The following is a 17,963-nucleotide window of genomic DNA, read 5'->3' on the forward strand; positions in this document are numbered from 1 at the left end:
ATTAATCATAGTAAGAAACAATGATAGTCACCAGTATTGATTCAAATGAAAAAAAAATCAATATAGATATTCTGTTTAATATTGGAAAGGCAGGTTTTTAGTTTTACTTTTCCATTTCCCTCTCTGCCGTTGTAGTTTACAAGTTATCTTGGTTCAATATTCCTTCCAGTTCTGTGAACATTATTTTATCTCCATTATTCTTCCCTTCTCTTTCCTATTTGGACCTTAGATCAGTCTTTAAGTCAAGTGGTCTTTCACTGGACACAGCCTTTACTGTTCCTTCTTCTCCTACAAGCTCACACCTTAATGGAAACTTTGTTTTGCCTGTTTTTCTATAACACACTATGACCAACATCACAAAGCAATTCTTACAACGGAAACAGTTGATAATAATAGTAAAGAAGGGAGATCAATTAGATCTAATAATCATCTTAGAATAATGTATAATCCAATACAGATAAGGTCTACTTTTCCATTTGTCATTATGGGTTATGTTTATAGTTTGCTTTTTATTCCCTATTTTAATCTTTTTTTTTCTGATTTTAATGTGTTTCTTTGATGCCTTAGTCCAACTAAAATTATTCAATAATCTAAAATAAATATTGCAGATATAAAATATGTAATTTTTTTATAGTAAAGTAGAATCATTATTTCAGGACCAAATTCAGGTTTGATTATAAAATGCTAGGGAACTTTTTAATTTCCTGCAATGTTACAGAACTCAAAATATCTTTTTCTTCATCAGAGGATTCTGACACCTTTTTAAAATTTCTAATTTCATGGTATATGGAAACATGAATTCAGTAATTATAGAAACATGATTTTAAATTATCAAAATCAAGTTTTCAAAAATAATGATAAAATAGGTTTATATCTAGGTGAAATTCTCAAGAAAAGTAAAGATACTATTGTGTTAATAGAATTTTAGCAGCTATTTTTGATGCTGAGTATTTTCCATGCTTTTATATATGTAGAAGCTAACAGTAAAACATATCCAACAGCTATCACAATATTAAAGATGTATACACTTTGTGTTAAAAGGCATAGAGTTTAGCACAACAGTAAAACTCACAAGTGTAAAAAGTCAAGCCTATTAATAGGCTTGAATAACCTCCAAACATACTAAAATTCTCAGCAGTATAGGCTGCAGCCTCTAATTTACTAAAGATTATAAAACCTTTTCCCTTTCTTAGCCTGTGTTAATCTATATATAAAATAGGCAATCAATGCACAGTATTCAGGAAAATAATTGCCCATGCCTTAAAGTCTAAAGAATTACAAAGGGACTTTCTAGTTTGTTTTTCCAGGGAAATTTATCATCTCTCCTGCAGAATAAAATTCTCTCCAAGTATGCCATAAGCTAAAAGAATGGAAGCATTCAGATGCCCAGGTGGAAGCCTTCAAGTCAACGTTGAACCTTGTCCATACCAAGCAGGATCATTTAGTGACCAAGACTTGTCTTAAAAGTTTCTCAAATTGATCCCAAATCTACAATCTCATTGCCACTCCCTAAATCCAGACCTTTAGTATCTCTTGTCTAATTGAAATCTCTCCTTTAATCTCTTACGCCATTCGTCATTCTGCAACGTTGTCTTTCTAAAGCACAGTCCCAGACAGGTTTGGTCCCTGTTTAAGAATTTCCACTGACTCTGTTTGACTGTAGCCTAAATTCTAAATTCCTTAGCCACAGTCCTACCTACATAGCTTTAGTCACTTTGCATTTACACTCAGTAAGTAGTTCAACAGATGTTTTTTAAATAAATGAATAGAATTAAATAAATGTTTTTGAGAAAAGTTCATAAAGAGAAATTATGGGAGTAATGCCTCTACATAACATGGAAGTTAGAGGAGAAACTATGGAAACTTCAATGTACAGGGCACCAAAATTTATTTTATTATTTTATTTTATTTTCCAGGTATTTTATTTTTATTTTTTATTTCAGACTATTACAGGGGTACAGATGCTTTGGGTTACATAAATTGCCTTTGCACAGCCCAAGTCAGAGCTACAAGTGTGCCCATGTCCCAGAGAGGGCACACTGCACCCGTTAAGTGCGAATTTATCCATCTTCTCCTCTCTGCTCTTACCTGCCCGACACCCTATGAATGTTACTTCCTATATGTGCATATAAGTGTTGATTGATTAGTACCAATTTATTTATTCTTGGTGAGTACATGTGGTGTTTGTTTTTCCATTCTTGTGATATTTCACTTCAAAGAATGGGCTCCAGGACTTCCATCCAGGATAATATAATCCATTATCATATGGCTTAGTAAGTAAGTACATGATCATGAAATTACAATTACCACTGATATTCTGCTTTACACTGATGAACATTACTGGGTTCATTATTGATTACACATCATCTTCTCAAATATCCCAAGAAGCTAAGCTCAACGATGTACATACAGTGCTTTTGGTGGAAGATATCACTACCTCTGATAGCCTTGTGTGCCTCAGCCTAAGAGTACCCCACAGACGTATAAGATGGCATGCATTTTGTTACAGTAATGAAATTGCATCTATCAACTCAAAAACACTGTTAACTCATGTCCATTTCTACTCTTGCCACATGTTCTCAGCCCTCTCCATGATTTATTTGATACCTACATTGAAAACTATAAAAACCAGTAATGGAAACATGAGTTGTGTGCCACATATGTTAAATATTCTTAGGTTTAAAGTGTGGCCCATGAGAAGAAGACCTAGGAGTAACAGGATAAGTATGATAATATCTGCTGGATCATTATGCTTTTACATGCAGTATCCTGTTTAATTTCTGCAACTGTTATAAGGTAGGTATTATTTCTTTTTCCATTTGGCAGGTGAGGAAATTGAAGTAAAGCAAGATTAATTCAGTAATTCTTACTGGGGGCTTTCTCAGTGACAAGCACTGTGCTACTTGGTGTTTAAGTGATTTGGCTAAGCTCCCACAGCTAGATTCATATAGTTACCCTCAAACCCAGGTCTGCATTATTCCCGAGCTCGGCTGATAATGCTAGCTGATAATTACTAAGCCACGATGCTACCCAGTTATCCAGAATGCCATTGCAAAATGAAGAAGGCCAACGTAAGAAACACGCTTACACATGACTAGCCTTTATCTCACCAGTCCGAATGATATTTCTTCCCAACTTATCATACCGTGTCATTCTGGGGCAATTACATAAGAAATCAAGTTTTAAAAATGAGGTTGGCTTCACATGGATGATAAAACAGATGGGATGCAGCTTACATTTATACTCGTTTTACACGGATCAAACAAACATTGATTAAATAATACTGACTTGTCTTTGTGAGACACAGCACTCATCCATCTGTATCTAGCTGTCTGACTGAACGTTTAACAATACACAACACAGGTTATTATTTTTGGAGCTTGTCGGAATGCTGAGAGCAGTAACCTCAGTAAAGAAGAATAACTACTGAAAGTAAGGGAGGAACACTAAGATCCATTATAGTTTGAAAAAAAAAATAAAACTGGTTGAGGAAAATCAAATTTTCATTATTCATGCCTATAAGGCAAAGATACAACATATAAATAAGACTCTAATTGCTGGTGGTCAAAGTTACTTTGCCTCTTTGTTCTTTGGCATTTCTTGGTGCTTGTCCTCTTGAAGAAGAGTGAAATGGTCAACATGGAGAAAGAGCAATGTAGACCTTGAGGGATATCAAAGTCCATTTCCACTTCAATCTCATATTTTGGGTTGGTTCACCCAGACTATGCATGTTTCTATTATGAAGTTGAGCTGAGATCACCTCAATATTATTCAAAACAATTTGAAATAAGCAACTTTGTACCTGGTGTACTCAATTCCTTCCTCTGAGCTTGCTCTTAGTATTTGTTTTTCCTGAGCTTCACTCTCAGTTATGTTCACTTATCCTCTGGCTCTGTCTACCCCAATAATTTTCTCTGGGATACCCCCTCTTTGCCAGCACTCAATCTGAAGTTCTGCCTTCCTGGGCTGGAATCCTGGCCATGTTTCATTTAGCCTCTCTTGAGAAGAGTTTTACAAGTGTGAAATTAAGCAAGCTACATTTATTCAACTAAAAGTTGATTAACAGACTTTGTCATAAGCTATATAAAATTTGCACGTTACATTATCACAGAACTCATAAATAAGAATGCTACTTCATCATATTAACTTTTATTTCTCTAGCCGATCAAAAACCTCTAATCAAAAAGACAAATACTGGATGAAACCTATGTAGCATCTGAAATTTTACCAATATGCCAAACCTTTTTACATTGCTTCTTGCCTGCACCCTTGGCAATCATATCCCACCATGGCTTTTGATTAAATCATTCTAAAGTTAACAACAGATCTGCAATGGATTTACTTCACTGGATTTGCTTCAATGGATTTGCTTCACTGATAAAAATGTGACCAAATACAGGGAAAATCCCCCTTGAGAGTAATCTAAAGAAGAAAGGGAATGCCTCACGTAGACACTTGCTAATATCCAATACTTTGCATTTATGTAGTCTTTAACCTTATTGTCTGAAAGTTCTATCCTTTTTTATAATCAACTAGAACTTTGTCTTAAACTAGGTAATTGGAAAAATAACCTATCTATAGCAGATGGATTTATAGTTTTACAATGTATTCTTAATAAAAACAGAATTAAAATATAAATATTTATATCCAATAGTTATAACAACAAACACTTAGATAACATTTACTATCTTTTATTTGTGCTTTACATATATTAACTTATTTATCTTCACAAAGACCCTATAAGTAGTTACACTATCACAATTCTGTAGATAAGGAAACTGAGGTACAGAGAAGGTAAGTAACTTTCTCAGGGTCAAACACTAGGTGGAGAAGCCAGCTATGGGGTCCAGACATTCTGGCCTTGGAGCCTGAGGGCTTAGCCAATCATGCTATGCTTCCTCTCTGGCTAAGCCAGAAAAGATTCCTTGATGGTTTCAAACTTGCCTTTCAACCATTCCCTTGAGACACTATGCAAGAAGTCTGGGAACGAAAATCTATGCAGTGCTGCTGATCTATATTTATAATTCTAAACCCCAAACAAGAGAGTGATCATAAATTTGCACATCAGATTACAGTCATTGAGTAAAATTACATCCTGATATGAAAGTGTCCTTTTTCAATAAAGCTGAAGTCATCATCTTAAAGCAAAGTCCTTTAATGTTTCTGTAAAATTCAACCTTTTTATCCAGAGGAAAAATATAATTCAAATATGCAAAACACCACACAATACTAGTTGATCTGTGTTCTACTTTCTCTCACCCCATCAAAAGAAAAACCTCAAAATACTCCCTTTAGAAACTCATCAAAGAGAAACCACAAAAAAGATAGCGTCATCCTGTTTTTGTGTGTTTTCAAAACAACTAGCAAAAATTTAATTATATAGAAGGAACAGACCAGCTACTTCATTAGCCAAACTATGGGTCAGACTAACCATTCTTTTTACAGAGAATTGAACTTTCAATGACCTTAACTTCCAGAAAAATTACTATCTTTTTACAAAGTCCCCCATCAGAAGGTTCATTTGGTTCTTACTTGGTGTGGTTTGCCCTGAGATATTCTCAAGTCCTTTCTGAGATTTAGAAAAGCTATCTGCCATCGACTGCATATGTCTGCAATGAGGCCTTTTAAAAAGCTGATTCCTATTCTATCTCTTTTCTCTGTTTGAAAATGGTAAATTAACATATACCCATTTGAAAAAGATTCATGTTTGCATACATGGGAAGGGCTGTATTTTGCACAATTAATGGCCTGCTACTGGCATAACGAATACTTTCTTCAAAAAGAAGAACTTGAGTTCAGTTGAATTCATCAATGCTTTAGAAACTGGAATGTGAGGTAGGGGTAGAAAGTCTGGTTATGAGAAAAATGTGGAAGTCAGAAACCAGGGTGTTAGCTTTCTTGTTGCCCCTGATTAGCTTTTGGTAGGTCATGTAACTTAGGTCTGTTTGTTCTGCCTTCCCTTTCCCTACAAATGTCATTCCAGTGTCAGGTTTGTGCCCTCATTTTCTCTTATCTCCCTTTATCTAATTAGTTATCAAATCTGAGTTTCTCTCTATAAGAGCACTTCTGATCTAGGCCTCCCTGTGAAGGACTGAAATAGATGCTTTTCAAGACTCTCAGTGGTAACTAATAAATGGGTACGGGAGTGATCCTCCTTTAACAGTAGAAAAGGCAGAAAGAATTTATAAATGTATCACATTCATCAAAGGCACCAAAAAGTTTTCAATCAGATATTTTTGTACACAGTTAAAATTTTATCTTCAGCTAAGTCATAAAATTGGCCGGGTGCGGTGGCTCATGCCTGTAATCCTAGCACCCTGGGAGGCCAAGGCAGGAGGATAGCATGAGGTCAGGAGTTCAAGACCAGCCTGAGCAAGAGCATGACATCATGTATACCAAAAACAGAAAAATTAGCCCAGAACTACTAAAAATAGAAAAAATTAGCCAGACATAGTGATGCTAGCCTGTAGTCCCAGCTACTCAGGAGGCTGAGACAGGAGGATTGCTTGAGCCCAGGAGTTTGAGGTTGCTGTGAGCTAGGCCGACACCATGGCACTCCAGCCAGGGCAACAGAGCAAGACTGTCTCCAAAAAAAAAAAGAAAGAAAAAGAAATTGTATCAACTTTATATGTTGTCTAATGTTTTGATTTAAAATTATAATAACATATTATATAACAAATACGTATAGTAAATCGCCTAAAGTAATCATATGCTACGTTATTAGAATTGATATGCAAAGAAGCAAAAAGGATAAATAATACGTATACGTAGTAAGTCATTCAGCCATGGGAGGTAAGTATTTGAAGCAACTCTTTGATAAATATTTTCTTCTAAATGATATCATGGTACTAAAGATGAGTTTATTTCACTGAGGATACTATTTACTCTCGGAAGTACATTAAAATTATAGTAATTTAGCATGAATTAGAAGTGATGAAAAACGATAACAAAAACAAAACACTGGATTGTTTTCAACTCAGGAGGGCAACACAATATAGTCTCTAGAATTCAGATAAGGTATTTTACTACTTTAAGTACGTGACTGTGGAAAAGATTATTATTGAAAGCTTCTTCCAAATAAGAATTCAAAAAAAGAACATATAACATTAAGATCTGGAGATTTATAAGTCCAGAGTTTTAATTATACATTCCTTTTTAATGTGCCCAACATTTTCCTGAACACTACTAAATGCAGAAGATATTCTAGCTTCCCAAGGCAATGTTCTAGGGGAGTAAGAGCAGTGATGCTTTAATCCAAATGTCTTAGTTTTTAGCTATTTATCTCCTACATCGAATAAAGCAAATAATAAGAAAGAGATGGGAACATTTGTAGTTAATGCTCTTAAAGAACAGAGCATCACAGAGAATCATTTTACAAATATAATTCACAGATTAGGATTTCTGATATTATTTGAAAAAGCAAAAAGAAAGAATTTTCAGATAGTTTGAGGCAAGAAAACATTATTAGAAATTTATTAAACTGCTCTGATTAAAGGGATAAAATTGATTGAATTTATAAAAACTAATTAAAATGATTTATACAAAGTATTCACCTGATCAGCAGATCATTTAGAGAATAAAATATTTAATAATTAAAATAGGTTGTGTACACCTAGGAACATTAAAGAGTTGGGCCATATTAAGGAGTATACTATTGTATATAGATCACAAATAAAATTACCTAGTGAATATAATCAATGTGCAGCACTAAACTAAATAATTCACAGCTGCATCCTTTCTTTGCCATGGATAACAAGGTAATAGCTTTTGGCACCAAATTAACAAGATGGATGCATTAATTCCTCGTCACTCCTTGTAAATGTTGACACATCTGTATAGATCCCAAAGTATTAAATGTGAAGCATCCAATGCAAAGTTATTACTAAAAGAATTCTAGATGCTTTATCTTCTCCTTCCTCTAGCCACTGATTTGTATAAGCACATCCTTGACCTAAGACAATCTTAGCATACAAGGAATGTCTGCTTTCTCCCTGATGCTAATTCTATCTCCTTTTACATTAATACATAAAACTGCCTACTTAATTTAGACGAAGAAATCAATTTCTGCCCTCCTACCTACTATATAGCATATGTCTATCTACATAATTTTGAACCTAATCTATTTTTTTTGGCAGAGATAACCAAAAAGAGCACAGCTACATATATTTCTCACTTTTCCCATTTCATTTGATAATGGCAATCTGACCATTTAGAAAATCCAATAAATTAAAAAAAATAATTTTTGAATGAATAGCTTGGTTTCAGAATTGTGTGACTCATATTACAACAGCACTTAAGAAATAATACTATAAGGAAAACGGCAAAAATAAATCAACATCTTTGTTTTTACAAGTCAGATTAGCTGAGTTTTTTAAAGTAATATCTAATCATACTTTATCAAATATAGAAATTTCTAGTCTAATTTTAAACACAATATTTTTCTTCCTTTTACTTTGCATCCTGTAGGCAAAAACATTTAATATTTTAGGCTTTCATCATTGCCTTGCTTATCATTTAACAAAAAGTTCCGTAAGTATTCCTTTCTTCTGCCTTATTTAGTTCTGATATGGGGATGTGGGGTGGGGGGAAAACAGATGAATTCCTAAATTGACATATATATATATACATATATATATAAACTTTTGTTAATGTTTAGTCAGTATCTTTCAAGTTGTATTTTCTAATTTAGAAAAAGTAAAAATTCTACATCCAAATAAAATGAGAAAAAGTAATGCTCTCTCCAAATCTGTGACAAAATACAGAAAATCCCAAATAATTACTTCAAAACCTCTCCAACTCCATTTCATCCCCAAATGTATTTAGTGCAACTGTGTAATTTAAACAGATGAATATCCACATGTGCCTTTTGGGCACCGTATATGTACCAAGAACCCCTTGATGCTAATAGTATTAGTCCTTGCAGGTAAGGTAACAAAATACTGCACTAAATATAGCCTTCTAATTAAAGAAGACACACAGGTTGATTGTTACTACTTATACTCATGGTGCCCAGGTATCTCAAAAAGTATTTACAATCCAAAGTATAAGGTCTACTTCTCTCTTACCTACGATAACCAAACTAGAAAGGCTACAACATATTAACACAATCTGGAATTTTAGAGTTTAATATCTTTCTAAACTAAATGATAACGTTCAAATATTTGTTTTGTGTTTAAAATGTACAGTGGTTTTATACTGTAACATTAGAGACTGTTCCAAGTAAAATATTATAAAAAAATCAGTCCTTTGATTATTTTAGACATTAGCCTTTGGGAAAAAAATGTAATGACTTGAAAATACCACTACAGGGGTTGTATTTTATCTGATGTTATATACTTAGTGTTTAGCATATAATGGATTTTACAATGTATTTGTAGAATGAATGACTAAAATGTATTATAGGCAGAATATAGGGCAAAAATTACTTTTGCCCTTATTGGGGCAAATAGTTAAGTAAGTTAGAAATAGTTAAGTAAGTTTCCCCTCTGAAGGTGTGTGATAAAGTAAACATGTATTAGAATAGACCAGAGATATGTGAAATCATTTTAAATAAGCAGAATGGCTCCCAGTTCACACTTAGCTGCAAACTGATTCATAAAAGCCATCCTTGACTATGGCACATTAGAGATTCATTCTAGGCCAACACCTGTAACAGCCCATGATTTCTAACTTTTGCACATCTACTTAGCATTTGATCACACAGAGGCTATTTGCCAGGTGACAGTTCTGTATAGACCATATTGCCAAATTTTCTGCAAAGCAGTATGTGTTTCTATCATTAATTGACCATTTTAATACAATAGTTTTTTTTTTTCTTTCATTTTTTGGCTTGTTTTAACAATCGTGTTCCCCAAGGGTCTCAGAGCCACTTCTGTTGGGAGTCGTGGGGAGAATGGAATCCCTATATCCCAGTTTGTACCTGCTGTCCCAGTGTAATTATTAATAGGACCCTCTTACACTCTCAAAGTGTTCTAGTTTGGGCAACACAAATTATGTGGCCATACCCAACTTCCTCATATTCACATCTATATCGTTGAATCTAGGTGAGCAACACAGTCAGGTGTGTTTGTGTGTGTTTGTGTCGGGGAAGGGCAGGGGAGAGACAGAGAGACAGAAACAACACTCTGCTAAAAACTAAGTCCATTTACAAACTCTATCACATACATAGATGGCTGGGGAAAGTAAAGAGTCATTTCTACACTACAATACCTTTTCCACTGATCTAATATTGTTGAGGCAACAATTAGAAATTGAACCCAGAATAAGAAAAGGTAGCTGGCCAGACTCAACAATTAACCCTTGTTCAACTATCTACAGAGCTGCAAAGAAGAGAAAAATAAAAAAAGAAGAGAGCAGACTATGTGTTTATTACCTCTCTAATTTAATCTGCTCTCCAATAAACAAGCAATTCAGCTTATTCAGATTATCACTGTTTTCCTTCTTGTAGGACAGCACGAAGGATGGGAGGAATGTGTGGTTTTATAAGCTGGTTGGATGTGTATTCAATTGTGGAGCAAAGAACAAAGGTAATGAACTGATTTTATACAATGATAATTCATTCTATAGACAATCTTTTGTATCTAATATTTTATAATGTTTATAATATTTAAAACTATGATTGAAAAATTAGGTATAATTATGCCATAATTTCTTTTTTTTTTCTTTTTAATGCTTTGGAAATGAAACCATAGACTTATTCTATTGCTTGAGTATTACACAATTTAACCTCATACATGGCTTCAAATATAATATATTCTAAGTATTAGAACATATACTAACATGTCCTTTAAAAATCTGCCTGCAATAACATATATAAAGAAATGCTATGTCAGTCAGCAGGCGAGAAAGTCAGTTATAGACACACAGGCAATGGCAGGCATCAGAGAGATGGCAGTATTCAGTCATCACAGCTTAATCACATGGCCATTAGGATCACACAACTAATGAAAGTAAGGTCCACAGATTCCAATTCTTTCCCAAGTTTACAAAACTAAGAATCAGTTTCTGCAGTGAAGTGACCCGTCGAGGTACTCTCATGGTCTCGAGGTTGGGCTTGGAATCACACGGCCTTCCCCATCTCAATCACCCTAATCCCTCTGTGTACCTTCTTCAAAAACTAAGCTAGTCATTGATTCATCCATTTTCTAGGGTTACACTTCAGATATATTGTCAGATATTAAAAACCTTGAAAGTGAAAAACAAGGCTTTCCCTGGACAAATGTATAGGACAGCCATTATAAAATCATTTACAATAATTAAAAAAGCTTGGACATAGTCTTAATAGGAGACTGGTTAAATGACTTATAATATAGTAAGTATGAAGCTATTGAAATTGCTATGCATCTACTGACATAGAAAAATATATACTTTTATTATTAAGTAAAACAAAAGATTACAAAACAATACTTTTGTTAAAATATGTACATATATTCACAAACACACTGCATGCATATATGGATACAAACATAAAAACCTAGAATGTTAGACATCAATGCTATCAGCACTTATTTCTGGGATGTGAGCATTTATAATGATTTTAATTTTTTTCCTTATGCTCATTATCTGTGTTTTAAATTTTTAAATTTGTGAAAATTGTACTACCTTCCAAAATTAGAGAAACAGAGAATTGCAGAATACTTTACAGAAGTGTACATCTGACTTCTTCTTGTCCTGTTAGAGGCAGAGGGAACAGACTATAGGATTTAACACTCTGGAGGGTATTTTGTGAAATCCATAGCAAGTAGTTCAGCTGCCTTTTATGATGTAAGGAGGTAAAGTTCAGTGTAGATTTATGACCAAGAAAGAATACTGAAGGGGCAACACAGGACTAGATTGTCTCACTCTGAAGTCACCAAAGAATGGTAATTGAGAGGTTAGGTTAAATTATTAATACCTCTGATTTTGATGATGATGTATATCATCACTATACACTAAATCTCATGTAGTTCTTAAAACAAATTTAGAGTTCATACTGTTATCTCCATTATTACAGACAAAGAAATTGAGACTTACAAGAGTTAAGGCACTTTCCATGAGTTACCCTGGCAGTCCATAAAGTAGGGAAGCTGGGATGTGAATCCAGGGATTTCTGCCTTTGAAGTCTGAGCTCTTAACCACTGCACTCTAATATACACATAAATTATACATTTACTATCATAAAGTTTAAATCTTTATTTCAAAACTGTGGACAGTAAGGAAAATAGATTAAACACCAGATGTCTCTTGTCAGTTCTTGTTTAATGATGCATTCATCTCCCAACAGTTTTCATTTCCAACATTTTTGATAATGACAGACAAGCTATATCTTTCTATATGGTTAGATTTTAACATGGTTCTGATCAAATCCAAAAGAGTGGGATCTTAAGTATAATATTTGCTCTTAATAATTAGGAACAAAAAGACATGTGATGTCAATTTTCCCCTTATATCTCCCCACCCAATGGTGCTCCCCTCTCCCTCACGCACCATAAATTCTCCAGGAAAGGAGAGAAAGCTGATGCACTTCCATTCCTTGGACCTGAAGAGCCATAATACAGCAAAAGGTAGAGAAGTATTGGCAGAAACTACTGAAAATGGTGAGAGACCAATAATTCATGAATAACAAGTCTGTACTAACAGTTTTAACGACTATTGTAATGGTTTAATGGATAGCACTTTAATAGGATTTCTAGTAGAATCCTTCTGAAAGCTTGTCTTCAATAAATCTGTCATTAACAAAGAACTAGATTGCTTCACCACACAACTATAGTTTACCGAATCTGAACACAAAAGAAGTATGGCAGTCAGTTGTCATCTTGGATTACGGTCGCCGTCTCAAGTATTCTATTAACTATTGTGAGAGAAACAGTTACATGCTCAAAATATAGGTTGCCAATGAGAGAGGCATATTTATACTGAGATGCAGTAGACATTAAACCAAATACAACAGAAAGCTCATGACTGTCACAGTATGTGCAAAGACAAAAGTTGAACAGTAACTGCAATCCAAATACATAGGTATGTGAACATTGAAACTAGCTAGAATTCTCTTTGAAACAGCTTATTAAATTCTTTTGGGTGATTTGTTTTTGGATGCCTATAGCATTCTGTTTCTCCATTTGTCTCATAGTTATTTTATGTTGTCTTGTTTCCACTACTGACAAAGTTCTTTAAACTTTACCATTCTCAGCAGTTTCTGCCAATGTTACTCTGCCTTTTGCTCCAGGATGGCTATTCATTTCCAAGGAATGAATGTACATCAGCTTTCTTTTTTTTTTTTTTTTTTTTTGCAGAATTTATGGGGTGTGAAGGAGAAGAAGAAGGGGACACCATATAGTTAGGGATTTGCATGTTGTGTTCCTCGGGGTACACGCCACCTCAGTATAAATGTGGAATCGGCTACAATCAGTCGTAGTGAATAATCCTAAATTTCAGCCTTGGCTCCGCTTTTCTCTGTCCATGTCAGAGGTTCTCAATTCTGACTTTCTCACATTGGAATACTTCTTGCTTGGAGAGACCTTTCCTATCCTTTCTCTTTTTCTAAATCCTACCTTTCTTTCAAGGTTCCACTCAAATCCCTTTCTCCCAATCTACTCCTGCCTAGACATCTCTCCCACACACTTCTACATGTGCCCACCATCATACATTACAGTGTGGGCCATCCATTTGGCAATCAGTTTTGGTTAGCCTTGCAACATTTCTTCTTTGAAAGTTTTTTAAATTCACTATTCGAACTTATCTTTTCATTTGACAATTCTTTATTTCTCCAACTCTATGTTCCTGAAATGAATTATAGTCTACTATACATTTAGGTAGTCTGCAAAATCACTAGCCCAGTGCATGTAAAATACATGTTTATAATGTTAACAATTTCAGGCTTTTGTCTTGATTTCTATAAATCTTTTGAGATTGGGAAACTTATTTCTTTTGTAATTACACTTTCATGCCCTGAGTTTTAAAGTGTATACAAAGATTAAGATGCATTATTTATTAATAGATTATCTTCTGTCAATGCTAATAGCTGGAAATTCACTGATTTTACAGCAATTTATACTGATTATCAAGACTACTGAGATGGGTATATTCACACCTAATGGGTGCAGTGAGCACTGTCCAGGGGATGGACATGCTTGAAGCTCTGACTTGGGTGGGGCAAAGGCAATAGATGTAACCTAAACATTTGTACCGCTGTAATATGCTAAAATTTAAAAATAAAAAATAAAAAACCCCACAAAAACCAAGACTATTGAAAATAACCCACTGATTAATATTGATTAAGCTAAAGTCCATTAAAGTTCTACAAACTGAAAAAGGAAAAGACCATACTAGAAGAATAAAAATACCCCTTCTTAGATACAATGTTGGAAAAGTTTGTATAAACACAGCCTTTTAGGAGATTTATATACATCTATTTACTAGTAATATAACTGTAAAAATGACTTCCTTTTTCAAAATCAAAACTATTATCAATCAAGCTATCCAATAAAAGCAGAATTTTATTCCAGAAAATCAAATAATTTGAGTTCATTTAAAATATGTATTGTTTATTAAGAAAAAATATCAAGTGATAGATTCTGCTCTTTAGACAGAATAAGTCTCATTTACTCTAACTTGAGGGTATGACTTAGAAATTTAACAATAAAGCAAAAACAAATACAAAAAGGCTAAACAATTTTACAAACAGTAATATGAAGTTATAAACATAAAAGGTGTGCTCTAGCAGATAGATCCTCTTTTACCAACATAGATACTAAAAGATAAGTTGGTTGCCCTAATCAATGATTCACAAAAAGGGAAGAACAGGAAAGGATCTACATAATACATTGGCACCCCACATTTCTTTCTGGAGGTATATATTTTATCCAACTGGGGAAATTTTGGATGAAATTATAACACAAATTACTATGCCTGCTAACTGCTCCCATAGCTTAGAGAAATATAAATAGTTTCTTCTAGGGAAGCATACTAAGGAACAAATGCTGCTCCTTAATCTTATTTTATATATATCCAACTACCAGAATAAGAAATACAAAAAATTGAGTTTTCTTTAAAATGTGTCCAAAAACCTAAAAGTTTGAAAGATTTTTCTGTCCAAGAAATTAGGAAATACAGACTTTGAAAAACAACTATTAGATAGTTGCTAACACTCTAACTGCACTGACCTACTAGATTTCTGAATTTCTGAATTTATTGAATGTTAAAAAATAAAAAGATAAATAAACCATCACCCTCACATGGTAGATATAACAAATACAGACAGAAATCCAAGTCCTATTACACTGGAGTAAAACTCATAGCTGTATGATATTGGAATCCTGACAAAAATCTAGTTATTGTTGTTTTGGTGAAGTTTGGCTAAAAAACTAAAGGAACCTTCAGACTCAGAATTCAAGGCCAGAAATGAATTATTCATCTTCGTACCCCTAGAGTCTAGCAAAGTACCTGGCACTTTGTAAATGTCTGTTCTATAAGCTGAACTGAATAAAAAGCTGGAAAAAAAGTAGACCCTGAAAGAAGCGCTATTAATATTTTCTAAAACTGTTTCAGAGGTAGCTAACATTTTTAGAATTGGTCTTGTTCTCAGGGACATTTGGGAGGAATGAGCAGCTTTGTTTCACAGAGTTCATTTGTTTATTCTCTAGTGAAAATTATAATCCTTGGTCTGTGGCATCACAATTGGTTGCTGTGGGAATGATTATAGACCAGAAACAAAAAGATTATATTCCTTTTCAAGAGCAAATGAGTACCAGGAGCAGATGAAGTCTTAAGGAAACAAAGATGTTCTTTTCATGCAAATATTTTTACATTATAATTGCTGAGAGATAAATATTGAAGCTGGTAGTCTTTGTGAAACTTGGCAGAAATTTAGCTTTGGGGAAAGATGACATCTCACCCCACACCTAGGTTGGCCTTGAGACATGAATACTACAGATGATTTTTCTTTACAGACATTGAGAGAGTAGAAAAAGTGAGTTCTGTGATCCGCATTCTTCTCTGGCTTTATTTCAGGAAGAAGAATGGCATCCCCATATGTGTACAGAATCACTGCCAGGGAGCTAGATCTCCTGCACTGTCCTGACAATACGCTGGCCAAGGGAGGTCCACCACGGAAAATCAAAGGTAGATTCCCCACCTAGAGAGAGGATCATTGCCTATAAAGTTGCAGTTGCTTTCTCCCCACAGGACCTCTGCTGCAGAACAGTAGTAGTTATAGTTATAACCTAATAAAGCATCTTCATTCATGGCTTAAGAAATGGTATCTATCTTGACATACGTAACTATGCTTGTGATGAGGGAGATGCAAAGAGCAAACCAGGCTCCTTTTTCTTTTTACTTATTTTTTAATACATTAATTCCAGAAACATTTGCCATGCTAGTTACAGAGACATTTCGATAAATAAGATACCCTGAGGAAGCTTTGATTCTAGTGGAAAACACACAAGTAAAACAGTATAGACCTTCCAATACCATGGATTCAGTACAACAAAGAACAAATCAAATCTGCCACATACACAGTGACAGGCACCTGTATTACTTTAATCTTGGCGTTGTACTTAAGCTTAAAACTGGAGGTTAGCCCAGATTCTGACACTGGCTTTTCATACAACTCTTCAGCGCTATTAGTTCCCTCCATCAGATATTTAAAAGCAACACAACCAAAAGAAATATAAATATTCATCAAAAGTAGGGGGGGGGAAGTCTAGTGGTCTCCTTGATTCTTTATAATATACTCATTTAATATTTAAATATAAAGTATATCCACTGATATTTTTTACTTTAAAAGAGTGAATTTTATTTCAATAAATGAACTATATGATTAAAATGAACTAAATAAACTGTATTTCAATAAAATAAAACAGAAAAATACATAAGCTCTATCATACAAATTTATATTTTTCCTAATAGTACTTAGTTTCTTTCCATAAAATAAAAATTACCTGTTTTATCACAATTCTCAATAACTACCCAAATTTCTAGTACTGTTTATAATTTGAGTTCTCACATAGAAAGCAAAGCATCTTTAATATTTCAAGTTAACATAACTTTAAGATTTATTACTATCAGGTTTTTTTTCTTTTTCTGGAAAGCATTTCCTTTTATTTGCTTGTATGTGGGGAGTCACTTAGAAAATGTCATCTGTTGCTTGATGTTAGATGGGAAACTTATTGAGTGAATTAGCCACATCACTCAACTGCCCTGAAAATATCTTCTGTATGGTAAAATGACAGAGATGAACTACATTTGAAGATTCTAGGAATCCTCAAATATAACTCCACAGTGGAAAGTTTCTAACACTGAATTCAAACCTCTGAAATTTTCTGAAAGATTTTTTTTTTAAGATAATAGAGGAATTCCTTGAGCTGTGACAACAAAGATCAATACAGGAGGAATAGAAAAGGAACAAAAACGGAAATCAATGTTCAGTTGCACAGCAACATCTACCATTTCCAACACTTAGGCTGAAAATTTTTATTCTCTTGGTGACTCAACTGATGACAAGGTCAATTAATTACTGGGGGGGGGAACTAAATTCTTCCACCTTCCCTAATGCAGCACCTAACTGCTCTTAATACAAAGGGAGGCAGCATTTCACTGTTCATTAACTATACTAATTATAGTTTCTCAATCACTGCAGCCAGTCTGCACTCCCAAGTTATAGAACACAGTAGAAGAGGTTTGACTTAAGCCTGCAGGGATGGGGGTAGGAGCTTTGTCACACTGAGAAAACAAAAAGGGAAACCTGACATCAGAATAGGATCTTTATAATATCTACTTTAAATCGTGTTTTATAATAATCAGAGAAACAAGATTTCAGAATGAGAGAGCAAGAGAGAAAGAGAGAGAGAATATAAAAAGATCTCCTAGTCACCTATCTGATGCCAAGCTTCTGCCTTGTCAATCCAGCTCCTTAAGTTATATGTCACTTGACATACTGCTCACTTTTACAGAAATAAAAGCTGGAGCTAATGCAAACAAAACAATAA

The 17,963-nt window shown here is 34.1% G+C and overlaps 1 protein-coding gene across 42 annotated transcripts in view; it reads right to left on the bottom strand.

Annotated features, from left to right (window-relative positions):
• Positions 1 to 17,963, bottom strand: part of PTPRD (protein tyrosine phosphatase receptor type D) — a 2,082,753-nt gene that overhangs the window by 77,521 nt on the left and 1,987,269 nt on the right. The window lies entirely within an intron of this gene.

This window comes from Microcebus murinus, chromosome 12, assembly GCF_040939455.1.
Source record: "Microcebus murinus isolate Inina chromosome 12, M.murinus_Inina_mat1.0, whole genome shotgun sequence".
Lineage (NCBI taxonomy): Eukaryota > Metazoa > Chordata > Mammalia > Primates > Cheirogaleidae > Microcebus > Microcebus murinus.